Below are 13,570 nucleotides of genomic sequence, written 5' to 3'. Positions count from 1 at the left end.
ATATCTTATCCTTCCTTTCCATCAAAAACACTTATTGTCCATCTTTCCCTTAACCTTGCTGTTTTGTTCATGTACTTTTAAGAGAGACCTAGATTCAAGTCATGTTTCTCCCACTTACTGATCTTTTGACCTTGGGCCAATTAATTTTCTTACCTAAGCCTCAGTTTCCTCATCTATAAAATGAAATGTTAATAGTGCCCACTTCATAGAGTTGTTTTGTAGATTGAATTAAATAATAATGATATAGATGGCGAAGCACAGTGCCTGGTCCACAGTGAGCACTCAGTAAATGCTATTGTTGTATTTAAAAATCTGCAGCAGCTTCCTCTTTTTCATAAAATGTTGAGATTCACTGAAATTGGAACTCAGGCTATTATTGAGTACTTAGCTGCCCTTCCAAATCACTTTAGAAATATTTATCTAGTTATTGTCCCCATCACCTCTCAAATATCCATGAACATTCTCACTTAGCAGTCCCCAAGAGGGAGCACCCTTGCCACTCCTTTCCTGCCTAAGATCAGTATTTTCTTTACAACTCTTAATCCCTGTGAAGTAGCTCCTAATTTAACCTGTGTATATTGATGTGTGTGTATTCATGTGCCTTCCCTGAGATAACTAACATGAAATGGGACGTGTAATGGTATTTATTCCTTGTTGATTTTTCTGTTTCTCATCTCAGTATTTTATTCTTTTTTTTTTTTTTTTTTTAACATATATTAGAAGCCAAGAAAGAACTGATGTGAAATTAAAAGGCCCTTAATGCTTCGTGATCATCAAGCCCTGGGTATATGTCATTTATGAAACTGGTATCACATAACACAACCAAATCCCAATTGACTGATAAGGATATCCACTTTCCACAAATTTTATTTTGTCTAAAAATTTGAATTAGCTGGTTTGTGTTTAGATTTACTCTCAGTTTCTAAACCTGTAATAAACCCCCCCAAAAAAACCAAACCTACTGCCATCGAATCAATTGACTCATAGAGACCCTGTAGAACAGAACAGAGGCACCCCATCAGGTTTCCAAGGAGTGGCTGGTGGATTCAAACTGCGAACATTTCAGTTAGCAGCTGAGCTCTTACCCGCTGTGCCACCAGGGCTCCAAATCTGTCATAGGTTTGGCTGATTTGTCATCTGATGCTTAACCATTACAGAGTGATTCCAGTGCCTCATTGCTACTGAGTTCTCACCACCTGGGAAGGTTATACCATCAGGAGTCCCATGGTGTCTTTTTGTTAGCCCCTGTGATGAGGAAAGATTATTGCCTTCAAGCCAAAGCCCAAAAGACAAGAACAAGCGGTAGAACTTCAAGATGCCATGAGTAATGATGATATGTACCACTAGACTGTACATATGGCAGCTTTTTTTTTTCCCAGTGGAATATCTTGGAAATCTAAATCCAGTGTAAATAAATGCAAATAACTCTTTTATTTGGAGATAAAATCTGGCAACTTCAGCTACATGGGGCCAGCTAAAAGAGAAAGGAGAGGGTCAAAGGTCTCATCCTTGAGGATAGAGAGTTACAGATCTGTACAAGAGGGAAATGGGAACTGTCTTTGGCAGAGTCTAATTACTACATTGTAGAGGGGTGGATATCTACTTTACTTGTCTCCCTGTTAGCACTTCAGAAGCAGTGAAGAGAACTGTTACCGTAAACTGATATCCTGAGTAAGCAATTGAATTTCTCTGAAAAATTTATAATTCAAAATGTATTTTGCAGTAATTATTTGTTGTTCTTGTTGTGACTTCATTCTGTGTGTTTAGATAATGGTAGATTTATTGTAAGAACAATGGGAATCCTCTAGATTTGAACTCAAAAAGCTGTTATCTTTCTGAAATTTAATCAGAATAGAGGAGCAACTGCTTTCCAATTTACAAAATAAGAATCCAGCCCCCAAAATTCTGGGGAAAAAAACTTTACTAGTCCTTGATATTAACTTAAAGGAAAGATTCTTAAGAAGATAATAACAGTTTCAAATTCCATGAGATTAATGCTGTGGTCTGGGACAATGGAAATATTCGGGCAAATCAACCTGTGAATGTTGGCAACATCAACAATCAGGCAAAAAGAAGGAATAACAGCAGAATGGTAGCCATTCAGCTTGGGAAGGGCACAAAAGGAAACACTGAAACATGCTGGTCATCATACCAACTTACAGCTTCTCCTATTGGAAGTACGAATTTATACTCTGGATTTCCAAGTTTTTAATAATTAGGAAAAAAGTTTTTTTTACGTGTGTAAACATGTATGTATGTGAATGTGTGTATGTGTTGTAAGTTTTATATGGATTTTTAAGGTGAGGATTATATTTTGCAGATAATTTTGATAAATATAATGGCTTACTTACCTATATATACCTCTTCATCCTCATATAATAAAGATATTTTACGTTATCTTGACATTAAGGGAAAACTGGTATGCAAAGAGTTATTTTACTATCTTACTATCTTGCTAATTATATTTTTTGGATTTTATGAGGATTGAGACATTGAAGAATACCCTGTAAAACTTTTCGATGCCCCAGTAAACTCCCCTCATCTTAGTAAGATAAAAAGTTTGTTTGACAGAACCCCTGTGTGTGCCTTGCATTGATATCTATATAAAAATACGAGTGCAAAACAAAATGGAATGAAGTCTAGAGATAGCATCAGCCAGAATTCCACACACATTATTTCATTCCTGTTTTCTTCTACACTCACATGTAGTAAAAAAGGGAAACTGGAGGGCCAGTAACATCTTTTTTTTTTCCTCAGCGGAGGGTGGAAGAACACAAAACACCAGCACCGTACATCTTGACGTATGGCATAGGAAACAACTTATTTAAAAAGATAATTTTAAGATGGATCAAAGAATGGTAAAATAGTATAGACTTGTTTCTCGAGTATTTTTTCAAAATGATTTCAATATGTTTCAGAAAGCCAGAACTTTGAAGAAACCAAAACCAAACCCACTGCCTTTGAGTCCATTCTCACTCATAGCTACCCTCTAAGAGAGTAGGACTGCCTATAGGGTTTCCAAGGCTGTAAATCTTTAAGGAAGCAGACTGCCACATTTTTGTCCTGCAGAGCAGCTGGTGGGTTCAAACCCCTGAACTTCTGGTTAGCAGTCAAATGCTTAACCACTGCACCACTAGGGCTCCTCCTAACTTTGAAGGGTCTCTTAAAATGTTGGATTCATGCTAATAGGGACTGTAATGAAGTATATTGCTGATAACACTTACCTTCCTCTTCAAAATGTCATAGGCCGATTTTTTGCATCCTGCCTAAAGCCACGCATTGCCTTCAAATTAGAACATAATGTGTCCTCAGAGCTCCATAATTCACTCTTTTGATACAAATAAATGAAAATGAAATGTACACTCTTTAATTAATGTTTAAAAGCCCAGCTCTTTATTAGTAAACCAAGAAATATGTGATTGCTGAACCAAATGCTGTCAGACAACAGTATGCTATAAAACTTTTTAATTGGGGAAGATTGAGTGCTGCAGGAAGAATTCTTTGTCTTTTCTATAAAGCAGAGGTGATTTTTTTTCCCCCTCTTAGAAGTTTGTTGCTGTTTAAGACGAGGAATCTCTCACAGTTTTAGTTTGGGTTTTGTGTAATGGGAGCAAATGGTCAACTTGGCCATACAAAAACGAAGGAGGAAAATAACATTCCAATACACTGTGAGGAAAGATGGTAACATTTCATTAGTCTCCCACATAGCTCTTCTGTTTTTTAAGTGAAATGGATGTGCCATGTAATTCACTTGAAACCAGGTATGTATCAGACTTTGGACAAGAGCAGGGCCAGGATGTGAAGGGCAAGCTAAGTCATATAGATCCTTTCTTTGTAGACAGTGGATGGCATTACAATGGGGTAGGAGCATAAAATCATTAGAGCTGTACTTCTAGAAGACAGGATGTTGACACTATTAAAAAAAATGAAATAGGTATGACCTACTAAAAAGAATACATAGAGTTTTTTAACGAGAACATTTTTCTAAATATTAGAAGATACATAATGTAACCTCCTCATAATAAGCTTCAACTACTTGTGAATTGATTATTTTCATTCTGAATTATCGAAGTGTCTAATTTATCCTTAGATATCATATTTTCTGCCTTTCATTATGAATTCTCCATAGTCATCTTGAATGAGAAGGAAAAATTTAGTCTCTAAAAAAATTATAGTGGAGTTCTTTTGAAAATTACTGGTTTATTGGTTCTTTTACTTATGTTATGACTAAATATGATTAATCATCATGACTCTTCCCCCTCCCCAAAAAAAAGCAATAAAAAAAAAGGGCAGTAACTATTTTAAAAAACAGCGACACGTAGCTGGGTTAACCCACTGAACTTAATGTTCTGTGTGAAAGGCCTTGAGGGAATTACTTTAGCTAAGCACCCTTGCTGCTGGCATTGGGAGAGGAAAAGGCACTAGCTACTGTGAAATTTTGCTTTTAAATATGGCTTCAGATTGTTTAGCTCACGCTTCTGTTCTTAGTTACTGTTTAGACGTTGGTTCTTTCATCTGTTCAAATTGTACTTCTTCATTTAAATATTAAGCCATGACTGCTATTATTTTTATTATGTTTCATGAGAAACAAAAAATACATAAATTGGTGATCACTTGGCCTGCCTCAGCTAAGCATTGGACATGAAATCATGGCCTGTGAGACTTTTGTCTTTTTGCTGCTGAGAGAGCAGTGTGTCCCAAAAGGGTTAAGCACATCCTTTAGTAATATTACCAGGGACTCTAATTGGGCATTGGGAATAGTTTTCTTTTTTGTGTGTGTCATTTTTACCACTTCTTATTTTTTTTAGCAAATTCATCATGGTGAACCATATTTTCTCAATGTGTGTCATTAGGTCATTCCATCAGCTATGGAAGCTGACATCAGTAGTGCAAATTTTCATTAATCCTAAAACTGAGACATGCATTTGCAAATTTCTACTTACAGAGCTGTTTTACTTTTTATTGGTTTTATCCTAAAGAAATAGTTTTCAAACTCTCTTAGCAATAGTAATTGATGTCAGTGACTGTACTTGGATTATAAAGGTTTCTCAATATGTGATAGGACAATATTACTTATTATTTTAGTACACGTCCTTGGTTAACAAAACAGAGATTTCCACCAGTTGACTTGCCATTTACTTTCCAATTGAGGACCATTAGTCCCGATGCCTAATAAAAAAAAAAAAAAAAAAATTTTTTTTTTTTTTTTTGCCCAAGAGATACCAGAAAGTATATCTAATTTATTGTGAATTTGGGAAAACAACCCATATTTTTTTACTTTAGATCAATAAAAAAAGAGTTATGATAAAGAGCTATAGGTTGTTTCATTTGTTTCCCACAACGTCATTGTGTGACCAATAAAAACCCATTGCCATCGAGTTGATTCTGACTCATAGAGACCCTGTAAGACAGAGTAGAACTGGCCCATAGAGTTTCCAAGGCTGTAAATCTTTATGGAAGTAGACTGCCACATCTTCCTCCCGTAGAGTGGCTGATGGGTTCGAACTGCTGATCTTTTTGGTTAGCAGCTGAACACTTCAACCACTGAGCCACTGGAGCTGCTTGTATGATCAATAGTTTCTGCAAAATATTTGTCTAGGGAAAGGTGCAAACATGATTAAAAATAATTTATGTAATTATTTGTAATTTCCAAAATGCAATATGGCTCATACTTTATATTATACTGGTAGAGGAAATTTTCACAAATGCAAGGTGAGTACAACCTCTTAATTACATCTGCAAAATCCCTTTACAATACCTAAAAAACAAAAAACCAAACCCAGTGCCGTCGAGTCGATACCGACTCGTAGCGACCCTATAGGACAGAATAGAACTGCCCGGTAGAGCTTCCAAGGAGCACCTGGCAGATTTGAACTGCCGACCCTTTGGTCAGCAGCCGTAGCACTTAACCACTACATCACCAGGGTTTCCTTACAATACCTAGATCACTGTTATTGAGTAACAGAGAGAAGGTGTGTGTATGCCAGGATTCTTGGAGGGCTATCTGTCTGTGTACCACAAGGAATTACAGATTTCATCATCTCTAAAGTAAAGGTAAACCTAAAGAGAATGTCTTAAGACAACTGATTCTTCAATATTGGTGGTAGAAAAATATTACATTCTTCAATCTAACTTCTGGAAGATCACTTGGGATACATCAAACACTGTGCTAAGAGCAATTTTATCTAATGTTTTAGCCATAAGATAAATTCAGAAACTTAATATAGCATCTTCCCCAAATACCAAATTGGGAAGATGGCATTATAAGGCCTTACTTTGGTTGGTGTTATTTCCAGGAAGAAGTGATAAATTCGTGTATTTATTATACTTGAGGCTGACTTTCTCAAAAAAAAAAAAAAAAACCTTTATATTATATCCCCAAGCAGGTAATACACCCCACACATGAAGCAAGACATTAAAGAACTGAAAGGGAACAGGTCATGGATTGGAAAAAACTGATTTCCAGTCCTCATTTGCCCCTTGCAGGGCAGTATTTGAGAAATCTTTAACATCTCTATGCTATGCACATTTCTTCCACCCTTGGGGACATTGCATTTGACTTGCCTCTATCAAGTTAGTATCATGAGACTAAAATTTGAAAATCTATATATGAAATGTTGAACATTTAAACTTTTCGTTAAGGTAATTTAGTCATATTATGATAATGTGTCCATCTGTATTTTCTCTTCCAGAACCTTGTTTTTGGCTTATACTAGTAAGAATGTATCACATGACTTAAAGTGTTAAAGATGGGAAGAATGCTTAGATTTTCCAATTTAAAAAAAAAAAAAAAACTGGAGGTAGTCTGCCTTGTTTTGAGGTACATTGATGCTGGTTTATTTTAATGAGAAAAGATACTTTCACCATTCTAAAATATTTGACTTAAACGATGATCTCATCCCATACTGTAGCAATAATGAGATTGTTCCATTTTTCTCCTGAACTATGACATTACAATGATTAAGGGTAAACAAAACCCATATATTTTACAAGGCAAGTGTTAGTCAAATACACACTTCCACAAAAGAACTTTGAGTACTTGGTGTGTATCTGTGTCTCCTGCTGGTTTACAATTTCAGAAGAGGGGTGGTAGGTAATAAAAAAATATCTATTCTCTCACCTACGGTGGGTCTCTACAGAGATTTTATAATCAGAAAGATCAGAATTAAAATACTGACTTTGCTCCTTAGTAGCTGTGTGATCTTGGGCAGGTTATTTAACCCCTCTGAGCTTCAATCTCATCTGTAAATGGAGGTAATTATATTCTTATCATTGGATTCTTAGAATTAAATGAAAACACAATATGTAAAGTACTTAGAACAATGTTTAGGACATCCTAATTACCAATGGTTAGTTTTGTATCAGCTTTTTTTTTTTTACAGTGGTGATCATAATGTTTATTTTGATAGTAATCAGTTTATCCATTCAGCAAAGACATAAAAACTTTTTTCTGTGCTGAAGTCTGTATCAGGTGTTGGAAATAGAAGGATGAATAAGAAATTGGCCTTTTATCCTGAAGAGATTACAGTCTGCTATGGAGGACCAGCATATAGGCACATAAAGCATAAGACAGTGAAATGATATTCATGTGAAAGTATCAAATTACTACTGCTTATTAGAGCACTTTATATTAGTTATATGGAAAAATTACATTAATAGTCTTTCTAGCTTTTGTCATGGCTTTCCATTCATTTGAGTTTCAGTTAAGGTGAGGTTCTTTTATCCAAAATGTGCACACGGTATGGATTCTGGGTATTGAGGTTAATATTATTATTTCCTTTTCTTCTGTAACCATGTTGATGGTCAACTGAAGCTGTTTTCATTCTCTCTCTTGATTTGATCTTTGATGAAAGGAGCCAAAAAGAATTCAAAGGAGTTACCTTGCCTTAGGGATTTCCTTCTTTTATTAACTTGATGTATCCCAAACTTTGTTGGGGTTTAAGGAACACTGAAAGGCCGTGTTTATTCCGTTTGACTTGAAAGTATGGGGGGAGGGCATTTCTCTCGTAGTTGTGTGATGTTTGCAACATAAGACGGAGCTACTGCTCATGACTTGAATGCATACTTTTCTTGCTTTAAATATTGTAGATATTCTTAGTAACTGAAGCAAGGAAAACGGCTTTGTAAACTGTAGCAATTAAGTTATTTATTTTCATAAAATTTGGCAAACTTATATTGACCTTCACTCTCAATTATGATTCAGTGGAATCTCTTTGCATATGTAAGTTAGGTCTTATCTCATATGTAACAAAAATATTGCAAACTGGGACTGTAAATGTCTTAAGTATACATATATTTATCACCACATGGAATTATTTGGTTTTTACCCCATTGAATGGTTAATTTTCATTAGAAGATGTTATTCAAAGAGCAAACTTAATTACTTGATTTTGGGACTGACCCAGTGACATATAACAGGTTGAGGTCCTGACTGAACCCCTTAATTATACTCAGTCTTTTGTCAGCTTCTGCCAGCCCCTCTTTTTGTCAAGAATTTTCTCCTTCCTTTCTCCTCCCTTAACATATTAGAAGACATGAAAAGCATTGCTGTGTCTTGCCCTTTATCCTGTTATGTGTGTCAGTGTACGCTCTCCCTAATCATACTGAAATTTTCCAAGGACTGTCTTTAATCTCTGTATTCTCCACAGTGCCTTGGCAGTACCTTATCCAAAAGCGATGCTTGGTAGAATTTTTCTTAATCGAAGCCTTAAACCAAAAGGTTGATAACTGAGCTATACTGAAACATCTTAGAAAAATACTCAGAGGGAAAAAAGAGATCGCTTTCTCAACAGATACACTTACCCAGGTTTCCACTGTATCTAATCTAAACATAGTCAATCTCTGTTCCCCAAATAGTTATCCTCTTTATTTGCGATGAGCATAGAGGAGCTTCTTCAAACAGTGAAAGTAGTTGCTCGGATTTCAGAACGAATAGAGTTCTTATAATAGTTTTTATGCCCTAGTTTTTTGATGAGCTGGTATAGTTAGACGAGGCTCTCTAGTGTTGGAATTAAGAAACAATATCACTTCACTTCCAGCATATTCTAAACCCTTGTGATTTGTAAGGCCAAGAAGTAATATAATCACTCAGTTTTGGAATTGTTGCAGAGGAATAGTGAGGTTGGTTAAGATCAAAGGATTGTTTGGGGTTAAATGAGGGACTGGTAAGCCACGTTTTGAGCTTCATTTGCTAGCATCACAAAAAGTTTTAAGACAAATTGAAATTTAAACTCCATATGTTTGATGAATAGTACTTGGCTAGGTCACACTTTGCTTCTTAGTTTCGTTAATTCTTGGTGGCAACCAGCCTTTTGACGAGCTATTTATAAAACCTGAAATTTCTGATCTAAAAATGGGCAGCCAAGTCAAATCTGTGTGTATGTTATTTGTCAAACATTTTCTTTTTGTGGTTCTGTCCTATCTGGTGTGATAAACGGTTAGTACTTGAAAAATAATCAACAGGGTATTTTCAGATAAGAAAAGAAAATTATCAACAAATAGCAAACCATAAACTAACTGAATACGTTCTCTCTGTGAAGGCTAAAAGGTGTATATTGTTGTTGGAGACTGTCGAGTCAGTTCTGACTCACAGTCATCCTGAGTAAAACAGAACGAAGTGCCGCCCAGTCCTGCGCCATCCTCACAATTGTTGCTGTTTGAGCCCATTGTCGAAGCCCTGTCAGTCCATTTCATTGGGGGTCTTCCTCTTTTTCACTGACCCCATATTTTGCCGAACGTGATGTCCTTCTCCAGGGATTGGTCCTTCCTGATAACACATCCAAAATAAGTGAGCCAAAGTCTCACTGTCCTTACTTCTAAGGAGCACTCTGGCTGTACTTCTTCCAAGACAGATTTGTTCGTTCTTCTGGCAGTCCATGGTATATTCAATATTCTTCACCAACACCATAATTCAAATGCATTAAAGTATAGGGTTTTTTTTTTTTAATAGTATTTTATTTAGTCTTCCTAACAGCTATAAAAATAGATAAGGCAAAAAAGCTCAGAAAGGTTAAGTGAGTTTCTGAAGGTCACATACTACTAAATGTTGGAATAAGGATTTGTGCTACTGATGGTCTGACTTCCCCAGTCATCTTCAGTCTCAAAAAAGAAAATCCCTGAACAGCATTAAACAGCATCCTATACATAAAGCAAATTGAAGCAAATGCAGTGAAACCCGACTAAACAAATACAAATTTATAACTAAATTGCCATGAACCTTGCTTTCTTCTGTCCTTCTCAGGGAACCCTGTCTAGTTTCTGCTTCATTTGAGAGTGAAAAACCAGGAAGCCTCTGGGCACTGTAAAGTTACCTAGTCCTTTTTACATATAACACTACTCTAAGGACTTTCTGGTGCTGCGATCAAATGTTTGGGTAGAATCTTCTAAGAAACATATTTTGGGGTTTAGGACAGGTTTCCCTTGCTTATTTTGTGGGCTTCGGTTATTTATTAAAATCAAAATCTGAAAAGTTTTCGGGTTTATCTGTTTTGTTTTCCCCAGTTGTCTTTGAGTTGATTCCGACTCATAGCGACCCCTTGTGTGCCCGAGTAGAACTGCACCCCACAGAGCCTTCAGTGCAGCTTTTTCAGAAGCAGCATCGCCAGCCCTTGCTTCTGAAGTGCCTTTGGGTGGACTCTGACATCCAGCCTTTTGGGCAGCAGCCGAGCATGTTAACTGTTTGCACAGCCCAGGGACTCCTGTGACAAGTTTACTGCTTGTTAATATAAGAGCTCTTCTCTGCTACCCATTCATTCAGCTGATACATATAGAGAGAGAGAGAGAGAGAGATCTTAGCTGTCAGTGATGTGAGAAATGCATAAAAAAGGGAATATATTTAGGTCCAAGATTTATTAAAAGACCAAATTTTTTAAGAAATCAAGTCTGTTTTTCTTTCTGGCATTGATCAGTCCCATTCCTAGGATTAGATCAAGAATAAATACTGTTTCATAGAGAAAAGGTAAATTTTTAATTTTTTTTTTCACTGTACCAAACCAAAACAAAATCCCCTACCATCGAGTTGATTCCGACTCCCAGCTCACTTGGTATTTTCTCATTTGAATTATAGTGATCTCTGTCCTGTTAGGCCTCCTCCACTAGACAGCACGTTTCATGAGGGCAGTATCAATATTAATTTCACTTCGAATCCCTCATAGTCTTGAGTAAGTTCTCACTGAATATTTGTAGACTTGATGAATATTTATTATCTTAAATAATAAACCCGTTAACTAGTGAAGTGTTGTACTTAATTTTTTTTTTTTTAATGCTTTCTTGTGCTACTTGAAAAGATAAACGTCTAAGTCTGGAAATATGCCTAATTTGTCACTGGTGCCCAAACACCAGTACCTTGCACATGTATACATTAAAAAAAAAAAAATTTGGTAAAAGTTCGCTGAATGACTTTCTTAAAGTAGAATTGTATAGGACACATCCTCTTGGCTCATGCTGATAATTTGACTGCCCAGTCTACATGCATGTGGAAAGAAGAGGTTGTTACGAAGTAAGTTAATATTTATAGTCTTGGTGATTTAATTCACAAGGCATTTAAAACTTTTTCTCTGCAAAGTGGAGATCATGAAAGAAAATGGAATCATTAAAATTCAAAAAAGAACAAAGGCAGATGGCCAGTAAGCATATTAAATGAATTTCAACCTCCTCATTTTTTTTCATTAATAAAAGGAATATAAATTTGAATGAAATGAAATTGTTTTTTCCCCACTGCATAGGTATGGGAAAGTGAGTTTTTTTTGTTTTTTTTTTACGTAAACTGGTAGAGTTTTTGTGAAGATCCATTTGTAGCAGAGTTTTAAATCTGCATAAAAAAAAATCTGCATACCTCGCTAGAAATCTAGGAAATCCACTTCTAGTGATTTAGTCAAAAGAAATATCAAGCAGTGAATGTTCATGGCAGCATTGTTTGTATTAGAAAAAGGAAGCGAGGAGAGAGGCAAAAAGATCCGAAGCACCACATGGTAGCATAGACTTTGTGGAATATGCTGTGGAACACTATAGCATGGATAATTGTGCAGACGTGGAAAAAGGACCATATATATTGACCTACATTTATTCACACGAGGTGATGTCAAATGAAAAAAAAAAATATATAGATTGAGGAAACCATCTGTGTAATAAGTACCTATTGTCTTCTTAAGTATCTGTTCTATGCTTGTAAGACACTAAAGATACAGAGATGAAAAACAAGAACCCATTTTCTAATAGAACTTACTACTAGTAACTCTGAGCCCAAGAGACTGGCAGTGGCCATTTCACACTCAAAAGATACCACTTGGCTGCAAGAATATGGGTCGTAAACTGGGGAAACATCAGTGTACAGTTGTACCTCAGTATCCACGGGGGATTGGTCCCAGGATCCCCATGGATACCACTAATGCCCAAGTCCCTTATACAAAATGGTATAGTGTTTGCATATAACCTGCACACATCCTCCGGTATACTTTAAATCATCTCTGGAGTACTTATAATACCTAATACAATGTAAATGCTACGTAAGTAGTTGTTACACAGTACTGTATTGTTTAGGGAATAATGACAAGACATGAGGCAAACAATGATCAAACGCCTAGTACTGGAGAGAGACTGAGGATCTATGAAAAGTCGGGAGGCTACAGCAGGAGATGCTTACACATCACATCATTGGCTTGGATTCAGCGTCGTGCTCAGCACGTGGCAAATTCAGGTTTTGCTTTTTGGAACTTTTTTTTTTCCCAAATATTTTCTGTCCACCAGTTGGTTGAATCTGTGGGTGTGGAACCCACAGATATGGCGGGCCGACTGTGTATACAACAACTGTATTGGAGATTGGAACGTCACTTTTGTGGTAGGACTTCCAATTCAGCCTTCTCTTGAAGTTCCTAATCAGCTATGAACAAACAAGTAGTGGAATAATACTTAAAAGGCTCTTAACAAAACTTTCCCTAGAAGGTAAAGGTAATGGAGCAGTTGTAGACACTTGTGGACCCTCTTCAAGACATGAAATAACCCTACCAGTCCAGAGCTGATGGTGAACATGCCATTTGAATATTACAATAAGGCATTGGAACCCTCAGGCACATGCCTAGTTATACTCAGAAAGTACATTCTTTAGCACTGTTGTTGCTCTCGTTCTATGACATTTATTTACTATAAATGTCCTAATCTCCCAAGTTTCATGCTCTCCAACATCATTAATATTTTTTCTAATTTTATATCTGGAAGTGATAAATAATACATTGGCATTTCTGTTCCATAATAATCTCCTAATCCATTCAAGTGTTTTTTCACCTTTTTAATCTCTAAGGTGTGAATGCTGAGGATACTGTTCTATCTAAGCTCAGGTAGAAAACCTCTGAATATTGCTGTGTTTCTGTAACAGGGTCTATAAAATTTAAGTCCAATTTTATGATGTAATTTTTTGATAGTGGCTAATTTTTTTTGTTGTGTTTCTGAGAAATGCAGGCATGTGAAGTAATTGTATATCTGAAATCTATTCATTAGCCAGAGAATAAGTAAGCATCTAAGTGTGGCAAGCATTTTTTAAACCTTGTATTTCAAGGGCATTTTTAGAAATAGAGGG

At 36.2% G+C, this 13,570-nt stretch overlaps 1 protein-coding gene across 7 annotated transcripts in view; it reads left to right on the top strand.

The window, feature by feature from the left end:
- TRPS1 (transcriptional repressor GATA binding 1) overlaps positions 1-13,570 on the top strand; it is a 264,786-nt gene that overhangs the window by 179,087 nt on the left and 72,129 nt on the right. The window lies entirely within an intron of this gene.

This window comes from Loxodonta africana, chromosome 14, assembly GCF_030014295.1.
Source record: "Loxodonta africana isolate mLoxAfr1 chromosome 14, mLoxAfr1.hap2, whole genome shotgun sequence".
Lineage (NCBI taxonomy): Eukaryota > Metazoa > Chordata > Mammalia > Proboscidea > Elephantidae > Loxodonta > Loxodonta africana.
Note: the sequence above shows the minus strand (reverse complement) of the source record. Positions and strands in the feature narration are given on the sequence as shown.